Source organism: Pseudorasbora parva, chromosome 21, assembly GCF_024679245.1.
Source record: "Pseudorasbora parva isolate DD20220531a chromosome 21, ASM2467924v1, whole genome shotgun sequence".
NCBI lineage: Eukaryota > Metazoa > Chordata > Actinopteri > Cypriniformes > Gobionidae > Pseudorasbora > Pseudorasbora parva.
The window spans coordinates 3,696,259-3,708,527 of NC_090192.1; positions in this window are offsets into that span (position 1 = coordinate 3,696,259).

Here is a 12,269-nt window from a genome sequence, read left to right on the forward strand (position 1 = left end):
ATGTAATGCACAGCTCAAATGGACATATTTATGAAACATTTATGGGACTTTTTTGGAGCTTGACAGTTTGCTTTTATTGTATTGAGTTTAATGCTGACAAGAATGGAGATTTTAGGGTGAATTATAAATAAAATGTACACTACCATTAAAAAATAAATGTGCACTACAGTTAAAAAGTTTGGGATCTGTATGATTTTTTTAAATGTTTTTAAAAAAAAGTCTCTTTTACTCACCAGGGTTGCATTTATTTGATCAGATAACACTGTAAAAACAGTAATATTGTGAAATATGATTAAAGTAACTGTTTTCTATTGTAATCCATTTTAAAATCAGTCACATGATCCTTCAGAAATCATTCAAATATGCTGATTTACTACTCAAGAAACATTTCTGGAAACTGTGTTCTTTTTTTAAATAGAAAAGAAATATATATATATATATATATATATATATATATATATATATATATATATATATATATATATATATATATATATATATATATATACATAGTAATGCTATAAATGTCTTAACTGTCACTTTTGATCAATTTAGTGCATCCTTGCTTGATAAAAGTATTACTTTATTTTTAAACAAAAATCTGACTGACAGGCTGCAAATATTAATATCACTTATGGAATGAAATGTTTATCATGCAAATGAAACATGTATTAGCATTACAAAACAGGGAATTCCATACATGGTTCAATGTTAATAAAGAGATCAACGTTTCTTAGAACGAACAGCTCACAAATCAAGTCAATTGCAACACTGTCCTATTGCAACAGACCCAATCAATATGACACTTCCACGCCCAAAGCCCAGGCCGAGAAATATCTGGAGCCGAGACTTCAGTTGAGACATCAGGATGTCAACAAAACACCTTGTGATGAAAACAAATCATGCCAGTTCTTCATGATGCATGTGATTCACAGATCCAAGGATGTACAAATACACATTCTGACAATGTTAAGCAATGGCAGTGTGATGTAAAATCATTTATAATATTGTTTAGCTATGAAGTCTACCACAAAACCACATAACTATACTGTCATTTGACCACTAGAAAGGTTTTAAACACTTACTTTCAGCTGTAGTATATTTGAAATAAAATGTACTTTTCCTGGTTTTGATTGTTTTGTGTGGTGTGTTGCTTTAACCCTCAAGCACTCGTGAGTCCTCCAGACAAATTTGAGCATGAATGTCTCAGGTGTGATCCCAGTTTTGTTTTTTTGTTTTTTACCCTTAAATTGATGAATGTTTCGCCAATCATTATTACATATTCGGTTCTTTATGACCAAGATCTATAGCACGGGTGGATCTCAACGTGTCGCAATAATATAGAACTCCCCTGATTTTAGAGTAACAATTACAGAAGAATAAAATATATTTAGTTGGAGCTTTGAAGTGTTCAGTTCAGTTTGTTTGCCATCATCACTGTCCTCGTCGGAGCTCATTTCCCAGTGCATTCTGTATCTGATTTATATTCGCCATCTCAAAATCTCAAAACCAGGGCCGGCTCTAGCTCTTTGGTTGCCCTAGGCGAGATGGAGTTTTGCGCCCCCACCCCTCCCCACCCCACTCACTTTTATCGTCTCTATTCTAATTCAGCACGTCTGTTTTCCTAGGCCTACCCCTAACCGAGAAGCACTTATTATTAAACACGTTTGACGCTTTATTTCCACTTTTCAAACATTTTCTCACTTTTTATTGAAAATAAATGCCTTTCCGATCTGATATGTGATGGGAAAAGGGAATAGAGCGAGTGTGGTAAAAGGCAGGATCGAACCTCTGATTGATCTGCATCAAATCGTTATGCCACGCGTCTTACCACTACACTACAGCCACTGTAAAGAATTTAGTGAACACAGCATATTTGTGTTTAATGTAAAAAATATGGTATCTATCGTTAGGCTGCTCCAGTAAAACAAAACAAAACGAGAGGCCGTACTTATTTCCTTCCGACGCCCACGTAGAGAGCGTTTGTACTTTTTATAACTAACGTGCATACGTTATCCATATTCATAACGAACTGGACTTTTGATATTTAAATGACATCCATGTAGGTTATTGTAGATTATTGTCAGTGAAGTTATGTTTGCAATACGTATAGTAATTATGTAGAAAACTAGCAAGTGATAGCTTGGTGACAATATTAATAATATTTATAAAATAAATATTAGTTGATAAGATTGCTACTAACTAATTTTTTGTTTTGTTTGACAACTTATTGGCTGAGATAAGAAGACTAACCTCTATACCGGGCTTTCTTTCGATTTTTTTTTCCCTTTCTCTTTTTCCGTCCCTGTGCACCCGCGGCCCGCGGGGTTTAGGCGCCTCATTTTTGATGAACGCGCAAGATGAGCACTTGCCTGACCTAACGCCTGAACTAATAATCAATAATCACCATCAATTCAATCCAATAATCAGGTTGATAAGTAATTAAACGTGTGGCTGAGGGGGCGCCCTATGATGATCATGTTTAATGAACATTATGTTGTATTTCGCTTGTTCCGATTCTATGCTTAATGGGAAGTAATGGGCGGCACTGGAGCGCGCTCGCGCCCCTAACACAATTGTCGCCCTAGGCGACCGCCTAGCTCGCCTATAGCAAACGCCGGCCCTGCTCAAAACTATCTTTTTCAACATCTTCAAAATCACTATTTTGATCGCTGACAGCTTCTTAACCTCTTAAACTCCGAGGACCGTGTACAGGGTCGGAAATGACATCGTCATGTATTTACTTTCCATTTTAAATGTCTGTGGAGGAGCTATGGTGTCATATGTGGTACCATTTGAATGCTTAGAGTCTCTATTTTCTGGAGATATGCATCACTTTGGCATTTGTTTTACACAAAGTAATGTATTCACACATAAATTACTCTGGTGCCATTTCCGCCTGGATTTGGCCTACCCAAATTGAAAAGCCTCCCATACACACATACAGTGGTCTAGGTTCAAAATGTTGGTGTCATTTTACAGGAAACCCTTTAAAGTTACATAAAACTCTGCTAAAAGTCATAAACATGTAAGTATATGTTGTCTGAGCTGTAATAATCCCCCAAAATTAGGAGGTTTCAGATTTTTTTATATAAATAAATGTTTGAAAGTGTGTAACTCCGGCCCTGTGTGCTCTAGGACCCTGCAGACACTTTGGGCTGCTTCTCGCATGTATAATTAATTTAATGACACTGGGATATTGCATTTATATCACTGTATATGGTGGTGGGAGGGGTTGGTGGAGGGGGGGAAGGGGGTCATCCCTTCAGACCCATTTGAGTAAATCTGGCATACAACATGACACAGACAAACTTCTTTTTTCCACTATTTTCTGTAATTTAGTGGAAACATCCCAAACTGTCTGCAGGGTCCTAGAGCACACAGGGCCTGAGTTACACACTTTCAAAAATGATTTTATATTAAAAAATCAAAAACCTCCTAATTTTGGGGGTTTATTACAGCTTAGACAACCTATAATTACATGTTTATGACTTTTAGCAGTGTTTTGTGTAACTTTAAAGGGTTTCCTGTAAAATGACACCAACATTTTGAACCTAGACCACTGTATGTGTGTATGGCAGGCTATTCAATTTGGGTAGGCCAAATCCAGGCGGAAATCCCAAAAAATGGTCTTGGAGTTTTAACCAGATCTACCATCAGTGACAGTAGGGATGTGACGGTGAGGATATTTTGGGGGCTTTTAAATCACTAATTCTTAAACTAAAGTAAAATGTGCACGGCCAGTCAAGCATTTGTAATTGTGTGGAGCTTAATGAGCTGAAAACGCGCCAGTGGAAACGCACCGTGAATGACAGTAAAAATATTAAATCCAGTAAGTTAAAAACTGATTACATTTACATTTATTCATTTAGAAAACACTTTTATCCAAAGCAACTTGTAACTGAGAAATAAAGGAAGCGGTCAGTCATGAAGAGGCGAAAGATCACAAAAAGTGCCTGAAGAATAGGGAGGGAAAAGAGGAAAAGATTAAGAAAGAAAAAAAGACAGAAAAAACTATATATATTTTGCCCACATTTATCCTGCCTTCTGAAGGGCCATTTGGGGTTAAAATAACATTTTAAAAAATCAAGATGAGGAAAAGGTGTGATTCCTTTCACGTAAGAACAATACTACCAAAAACGGTCCTACACACCCTCAGCTTTTTAGACATAAATAGAGCAGACAAAGAACGACGGCCTCCTAACACTCGTGTTGTTATGGTGTAAGAGATTAAGATAAGCATTTCGGGCGGACAGAGGTTGAGAGCTGTTTCTGCACACACTTTACCACGTGCTACTGGACCAACACCAGCCTGTGCATATTTACGGGAGTTCACAAGTGTGTGTGTTTGGCAAGACAGGAAGAGGAATGTTGAAGTTCTGTTGAAAGGCACAGCTTTACTCTTTTAGGTACATTAAATATATTGTGTTATCTTTTTCAACTAATATTCAATAAAAGAGGGTGTTTAACCTTCAGGAAATGTTTCTCGTCATACTTAGGAGGTCAAACTAAATTCTCAAAACTCTCACTTTGTTAAGAGTTTTACCAAAACTTGGAGTGTGTAAATACAGTTAGAACCCTATTTAAGTGATTTTGTTACACACACACACACACACACACACACACACACACACACACACACACACAACATGATTGCGATCACCTGGGATATAGTCCAAAATTCCCATTTTAAGATGGCCAGTGGTCAATGTCTTTTTCCTTCTCTTAAATTAATAAGCCTGTTAGAATGTAAACATGGTAAAACATCTCAGTCCAGCAGAGTTTGCACTATGTTGAGCTCTTAGTATACAGATGTAACTGTAGACATAGCTTTGAGGCAATGACAAGGGAACAACTGACACTAAATGTTGCTAATTTAAACATAGCAGGGCACTTTGTGTGAACCTCCCAGGATGTCCAGCTGGCTATATATATGATATATATAAAAACATCAGCCTGTGGAGCTCTCAGTGGTCAGACTTGATATGAATAGCAATTATGCAATAACTGTGCACTAAATACATTGCTAATACCAGTGCTAAGACCCATTGGATGATAAAACGATTAAAGCCGTAACACTTTACAATAAGGCCCCAAATGCCTTAACTAAAATGAACTAGCAATGAGTAATTATTTGCAGTTGTTTTAACTTTATGTATAAAGCATTATTATAATGTACTTGATAATGCAACTTTTCATTAATAATTTAAGAAGTTAAAATGCATTTTAATATTCACAGATTCCTTGTTACATCTGAAATTGGTTGTTTGTTTTAATGCATTTTCTAAAGGCATGTTCAATGAATAGATCATTACTAATATTCATGAGTTCACATAATGCATTATAAGGTGCATTATCATGCATAATTAATGCATTCAAAATCGTTTTGCACTGATATAGCATTAAATCTGAAGACCACACAAAGCTCGCAGAACCTGACACTCATTTGAACAGCTGGGACGACGGCCGGCCAAGGCCGTGATTATAAGTTGCTACGGTAAGGCCAGTCTCTGCTGGCAGTTTATCGAAGCAAAATAAAAACGAGGTGGCATGTTCTGCAGTTTCTGAATGCTCCATTAATCCTGCATGTTTGTTATGCCAACCTGTTAGGTCTTGTCTACAGCAGACATGCGCTGCTGACCACCTCTACGGCCCCCTGAAGAGTGAGTCTGCATTCTTTCCAGCAAAATACTTGTCATTTGTGACCTTTGACTGTGTAATAAGAACCTGTTGATCGAAAGCCCGTCCATTGAGCATGCACGTCCTGATTTTGCAGCATTAGACATGTTAGTTAATCAAAATATTATGTTGATCTTGAAACAAAATTCCTGTCAGAAAACTAAATCCTGACCATATCCCTACCCAGCCTGGTCTTATTGTTAATACGATATTTTTTTAAGGTTCTTTATAGAACCTTTTCTTCTAAGAGTGTGAATGTATTAACAAACCTAAACATGCCCATTTTATACAGAATATCAAAAGAGTAAAACATAATGGACAGAGATGTGTAGGAAAATTACATTTTAGTAAAAATATAGCATTAAAAAGATATTTAACCATTTCTTAAAACTAGGTACAGATATGAAGAAACATAACAGACAGACAGATCAATTCAGAAAGGACTCTGACTGCAAAACATCATTATTTGAATGACCTTTGGTACCGCGTTTGACATTTTCACAATACATAAATATGTATTGTGAAAATGTCAAACGCGGTACCAAAAGTCGTTCAAATGGTGATGTTTTGCAGTCGGAGTCCTTTCTGGTGGTATATAATAATTTTTATGAGGTACAGAGCAGAACATAAGTTATTAATCCATGAAATGTTCACAAATGTGCATCGACTGAAACACGGTATGTGTGTGACGAAGCAGACGAGAGCCAATGAGCGTTTGAAATCCCTGCCGTAAAACATGTCGTAACGCAACCACTGTTGTGCATTACTTTGCCAAAAAATGAAAGAGTTTATATAAATTTAATTTGATTAAAAATAAATTTGTTGTGTGTCAACTATTAGTTGTATATTAGTTTTGATCATAATTTCAGAAAAGTAGTTTTCTGTTTGTATCTGCTGTCAGTTATTGTTGCTTGAATGCCTCGTCCCGGGCACGGGCAGGTCGGCGGGCCCCCTCTGGAGGGTGGGTGCGAGCAAAGTCGGACTCAAACCGACCCGTTGGCGTTTGGCACTCCAACTCGGCTAGGTTCCCGAGATACGGACGCTTAAAGCTGTACCGGAAGTGGCCGTATCTCGGAACCGGGAGGACCCAGGAGCTCGGGACGGTGGGGATGGAAGGGGCACCGCGGGAGCTCTCCACTCGCTGAGTTTGGAGCTCCGACTCGGCCAGACCCCCGAGATGCACCCGCTTTTACGCTTTTAATCGACAAAAATCAGTATCAGCAAGTCACACTTACAAAAAATCGGATATCGGAGTGAGCAAAGAAAATTGCATTTCTCGGGGCTATAAATCACATTTTTGGGGTTGCTTCAACCAGCTGAGAAACACAGCCCGCGGCAACAGAGTTAAAGCAGCCCAACTCTATGGGAAAACAATGGGATGGGCTGAGGTGCCCAATGTCATGTGATCCAAGTTAGCCATTACACTTTCTCCAATGATAAGAAGTATAGATCCTCTCATCTCCGCAATATAAGGCCTCACCCCCTTTGTTGCATGTTCCCGGGGGCGGGGTTTATGTGAATTTTAGGGTTAGTGATGTCATGAACCCATGAAGAAGCTCGTTGTAGTCTCTACCAGCCGTTTGTTGTAGTCCTTAAAAAGAGATTTCTGTAAAAGGAAATATCTCCCTTTGCTTTGAAATTCGAGCGTCATAACTGCAGATGTTGTTTATGCTCAAACAGCGACACTAAACACTCACTAAAGTTAAAAAAGTCAAATCATAATCACCCACCGCTTTAAATGTACATAAATCATAATCAACCAGTCCTTTAAATTTACATACCCTTAAAAAGTTTGGGGTCTGTAAGATTTTTAAATGTTTTTTGATGGAAGTCTCTTCTGATCACCAAGGCTGCATTAAATTTGTCAAGCATATATCTATTTCTATTTGAATATGTTGTGGGGCAAAATTGTGTAATATTAAAGCTTAGAAAAGAAAGCTTTAAAGAAAATATTGTAATATTGTCAGTCTTCAGTGTCACATGATCATTCAGAAATGATGTTTTGTTGCTGAAGAAATCTTTCTGATTATTATCAAAGTTTAAAGCTGTGCAGCTCAAGTAGAAACCGTGATCCAAAAAGTTCAAAAGAACAGCGTTTATTTGAAACAGAATTTATTGTAACATTATAAATGTCACTCTTGATCAATTTAAAGCATCTTTGCTCTCATTTCTTTCAACAACAAAAAATCGTCCTGACCCCAATGGTGTGTTGTGGTCAAACCTGTAGTAGCAAAACAAAGTGGAGCAAAAGATCTCGCATGCAATGCATCTTAAAATGTAGGTCTCAAAGCATTGACTGGTTCTTGAACGGAGCATTGTAGCCGGCTGAACCTGATCCCATTCTTTAACTAGAGTTTATAGTGTGATGCTTAATGAGCATTTGATATTAGAGCACTTGATTCTGCTTTTTAAAACAATTATCCCCTAATGGAAAGAACACTGAAGGGCTGCGTGCATATCATCTGATCTTATCTAGAAACCATTTGGTAAATGTACAGGAAATGGTTTAATTTCAAAAGCAGCACATCAGCGAACAAATGCAAAACAACCAATGTTAGAGACAGACATGAAATGACTTAAAAATGCCTGAACGTGCAAGATACCGCTCAGCCATCTGCTTTATCTTCACCATCGGTAAGGAATATCATTCAGTTTATGGAAGCTGCGTTGCTTAAATTCTTGTTCGTATTGGTATTCAAAACGGAGGCATCAAACGAAAAGAAAATGTTATATAAAAAAAAAAAGACTGGATGATGATTTGTAAGTTTTATTGATACGATGCTTGAGAAGCTCCAACAAAACCAAGAGTGTGTTAGATTTGGGCATCCAACACACTCTTGGTTTGATTGGAGCTTCTCGAGTTTTCATTTGGACCTAGAATATGAAATGATTATTTACTTGTGACAGAACAACTATTTACTGACAAGGTTAACACATATTCCAGTAACCTCGATAAATGTGTGACTGCATGAGGTTAAGGCCTAAGTGTCAATTACAACAAAACAAAAAATCGGATAAAACTCTCTAAAGATGTAATATACTGTAATATGTGCTGACCTAGATAGTAAGCAGTTTCTTTTTTAGCATTCATTTCTCTTTAGCATTTATAGGGAAGGTTTGCATGTCTCAGTGATGTATTAAGTAGGAAGTGATGTCGCAATCACAGATATAATCTCACTTCCTCTCCATCAGGTCTTGGTTGTGGGTTTTATTTTTCAGGAAGCTGATCAAGAGACACTGATTTACATAATGACGTTAAAAACAGGCATATATGACAGAAGAAACTATTGCTTCTTTATGTATATTGTAAGTTATAATGCATTATATAGTTTCATAAATAGTTATAACCAAAGTTAAATTGCATTGTAATATTCGCAAATTCTGAAATTAGATGTTTGTTTTTTTAATGCATTATGCCTTCTAAAAGTATAACAATGATTAGTATTATAATGCATTATAACTGTGGTTACCATTATTAATGAGGCATACAATGCATTATAAGGTGCATTACAAGACATAATTAACGCATTAAAATTATTTTATAATGCATTATGTATAAAGGCTTTAAGTGACGTGATTTTTAATGTTAATGTTAGTTACGAAACAACTGTTAATTGTTAGTTAATGTTAGAGATATTGACAATGATATGTAACTTTTGATTTTTAAAACATTAGTGGGTGTTAAAATTAATATGAACTAAGATTAATAGAAGCTTGGTCACTTCAGATTAGCGGTATTTAATGTACTGCGTAAGTAAAGCGAATTTACAGCAAAACTTTCAGTAATTATAGTGTAATTATAAAGTAAGTATGTGTAGATATAAGGGAACAATAGGTCATATTTGGGGAATAAAGGGGTAACAACCAGGAATATTAACAAATTATTTATACTGTAAGTATGTTTTAATTAAGGGGTAATTGTCTGTGTGGTAAGTGTGAATCTGTGGCTGTAAATCTTGGGAACAAGCGCCGCTTTAATTTACAGCCCGCAGATTCACACTTATACTGTAACTACATGAATAAGTACATTACTTAAAACATACTTACAGTATAAATCATTTGTTAACTTTCCTGATAGTTACCCCTTTATTCCCCAAATATTACATATTTTCCCTTATACCTACACATACTTACTTTATAATTCAACCTGTCTTACAAAAAAATACGACGATAGGTCGTTTTTCAAGCACTTTATTACGACCTATATTTACGTTTTAAAGTCATGCGCCCTCTAGCTGACGTAAAAATAATGACAGTGTCGCGTTACGTCTGACGTCATGAAATGAGGTATGACTGTTGTTACCAATCAAAATGCATGTTCATTTTAATGCAATGTGTGGACTTTTTACCACCATTTGTCATATTTCCATTTAGCAAAAATATTGTTTTTAATTTACAACTACACCCACCCCATCCCTAAACCTACCCAGTGATTTATAGAGAGAAAAAAAATGTATTGTTTTTCAAATAAAAGAGTATTCCATGTTAAAACAGAGACAAGGCACTATAAAGTGGCTTATAAATTCTCTAGTGTAAATAAATGCCTAGACATTTTTAAAGACTACTCTTTGTCAAGGTTTTTGCCAATTTTACCACATTTATACAGCCACACCAGTTCATTTGTGTTTAATATTGTAGTTGGTGTTTTAGAGTGTAAAACTAGCATTTTTTTTTTTTTTTTTTTACTGCATTGTGGCTGAATTATTGATTTTGTTTCACACATTTGCAATGTGCTCTGTTATAGTCACACTAGTTCATATATATAGCGTTGTGTCATCAGTGTCACCCCTCCATTGCTGCACTTTCTTTCTAGATCATGGATGATTTGTGGTTTGGATCGCCAAAAGATTTCCTGAGTTGTTGTATTTTTGCGTATTTCCCATTCATTTCCTATGTCGGTCATTTTTGACCACGAAGGAGACAAGTGTGATATTTTTTCCAGACCCTATAACCTAACTGAAACATCTCCATGATATTTTTTAAATGTAAAATGAATATCATGGATAACGTAAAATGTAAAAATGCAAAAACGTAAAATGCTTCGGCCATTTTTGACCGAAGAGGACCAGAGGGTTTAAGTAAGGGATAATGAAAACCCAGCCGGTTGTTATCGCAGAATAAACCCCGACAGAGTGATCAGGACCCCGACGCGAAGCGGAGCATCACTCTGAAGGGGTTTATTCTGCGATAACAACCGGCTGGGTGGACATTATCCCGCTTATTACACGGCTACTAGTCTCAAATAAAGAATTATTAGACACTAAATATTGTCTTGAGATTAAATATTTTATTAGCTCTTACGCAAAGCTTCCGCGAAGGAAAACAGTTCCAACCTGCTTTAAGCCTTTATCTATTGCTGCTAAATGTTGAGAATGAATGCTGAAAGGGTTAGTTCACCCAAAAATGAAACCAAGCCTATGATTTACTCACCCTCAAGTCATTATAGGTGTATATGACATTCTTCTGTCAGACAAATACAATCAGAGTTATATTTAAAAAGTCCAGGCTAACGTTAATCCCAGCAGTAGTTGCAGTTGTGTTTGAAGTCCATAAAAAATGCAGCTGTCCGTCAAATAACGTGCTCCACACGACTCCGATGGGTTAATGGAGCCTTCTGATTCGAAACGATGCGTTTGTGTTAGAAAAATATCCATATTTAAAACTTAATAAAGGAAACCCGCCTTGAAGTCTTCCATTGTAGCCATGGCTGTTTAAGTTTTTAACAGCCACAAGATGGCGCCAGCGTTAAGCACAGAAGTAGTGCTGGTCAAGATAACTCATAGTACCCGGATGAGCGGTTGTTATCTGGAAATAACATACCGCTGGAATCCGCGATTGACCAATCAGAATCAAGTATTTCACAGAGCCTTGTAATAAGGCAACATAATAACCTGATACATTTGAAATAAGGTTAAACTACTTGAGTGCTGTGTTACAGATTGCCTGTTGGTGACGTGTGTAAAAGGACAAGACTCGTCCAGTGATGAACCAGGTAGAAAACTACACAAACTCGAATGAATCCAAACAAAACCCATTTAAAGCTGATCACTGTTCTAACTAGATCATGTTTTCTTCCCCTGAGCCTCAGAAATAAAATATGCCGTCATAGGAGCAGGGATTGGCCTTTTCTTCTCCATCTGCTTTCTGCTCATGAAAATGTACATCATCAAAAAGCAGATGCTTGACAATGAACCATCAGGTATGTGTTTTTCTAGAAATATTAAAAAATCTGACTGATCAAAAGGACATATTTTTTCATTAACACTTTATCATTTTTAAAGATGCATCAATAAGAAGAGCATCTTCACGGTAAGGATATTCTTATATGCATTTTACACTTTTCTATGATGAAAGTTTGGTCTGAAAGTGAATCTCATAAAATGATGACCTCTATTCTTCAGGGCCAATGATGTGGAAAGCAGGAGGGAATGAAATGTCTTCTGAGGATGCATTAATATTATGTTATTGAGCTAAGAGGAGAACACAATCTGATATTTTATGACAAATATTATACTGATTTATTTATTAAATAGTGTTTGATTTAGGCCTGAAAAACAAATACAGCAGATCAGTGCCATTGCTGTGCCTTC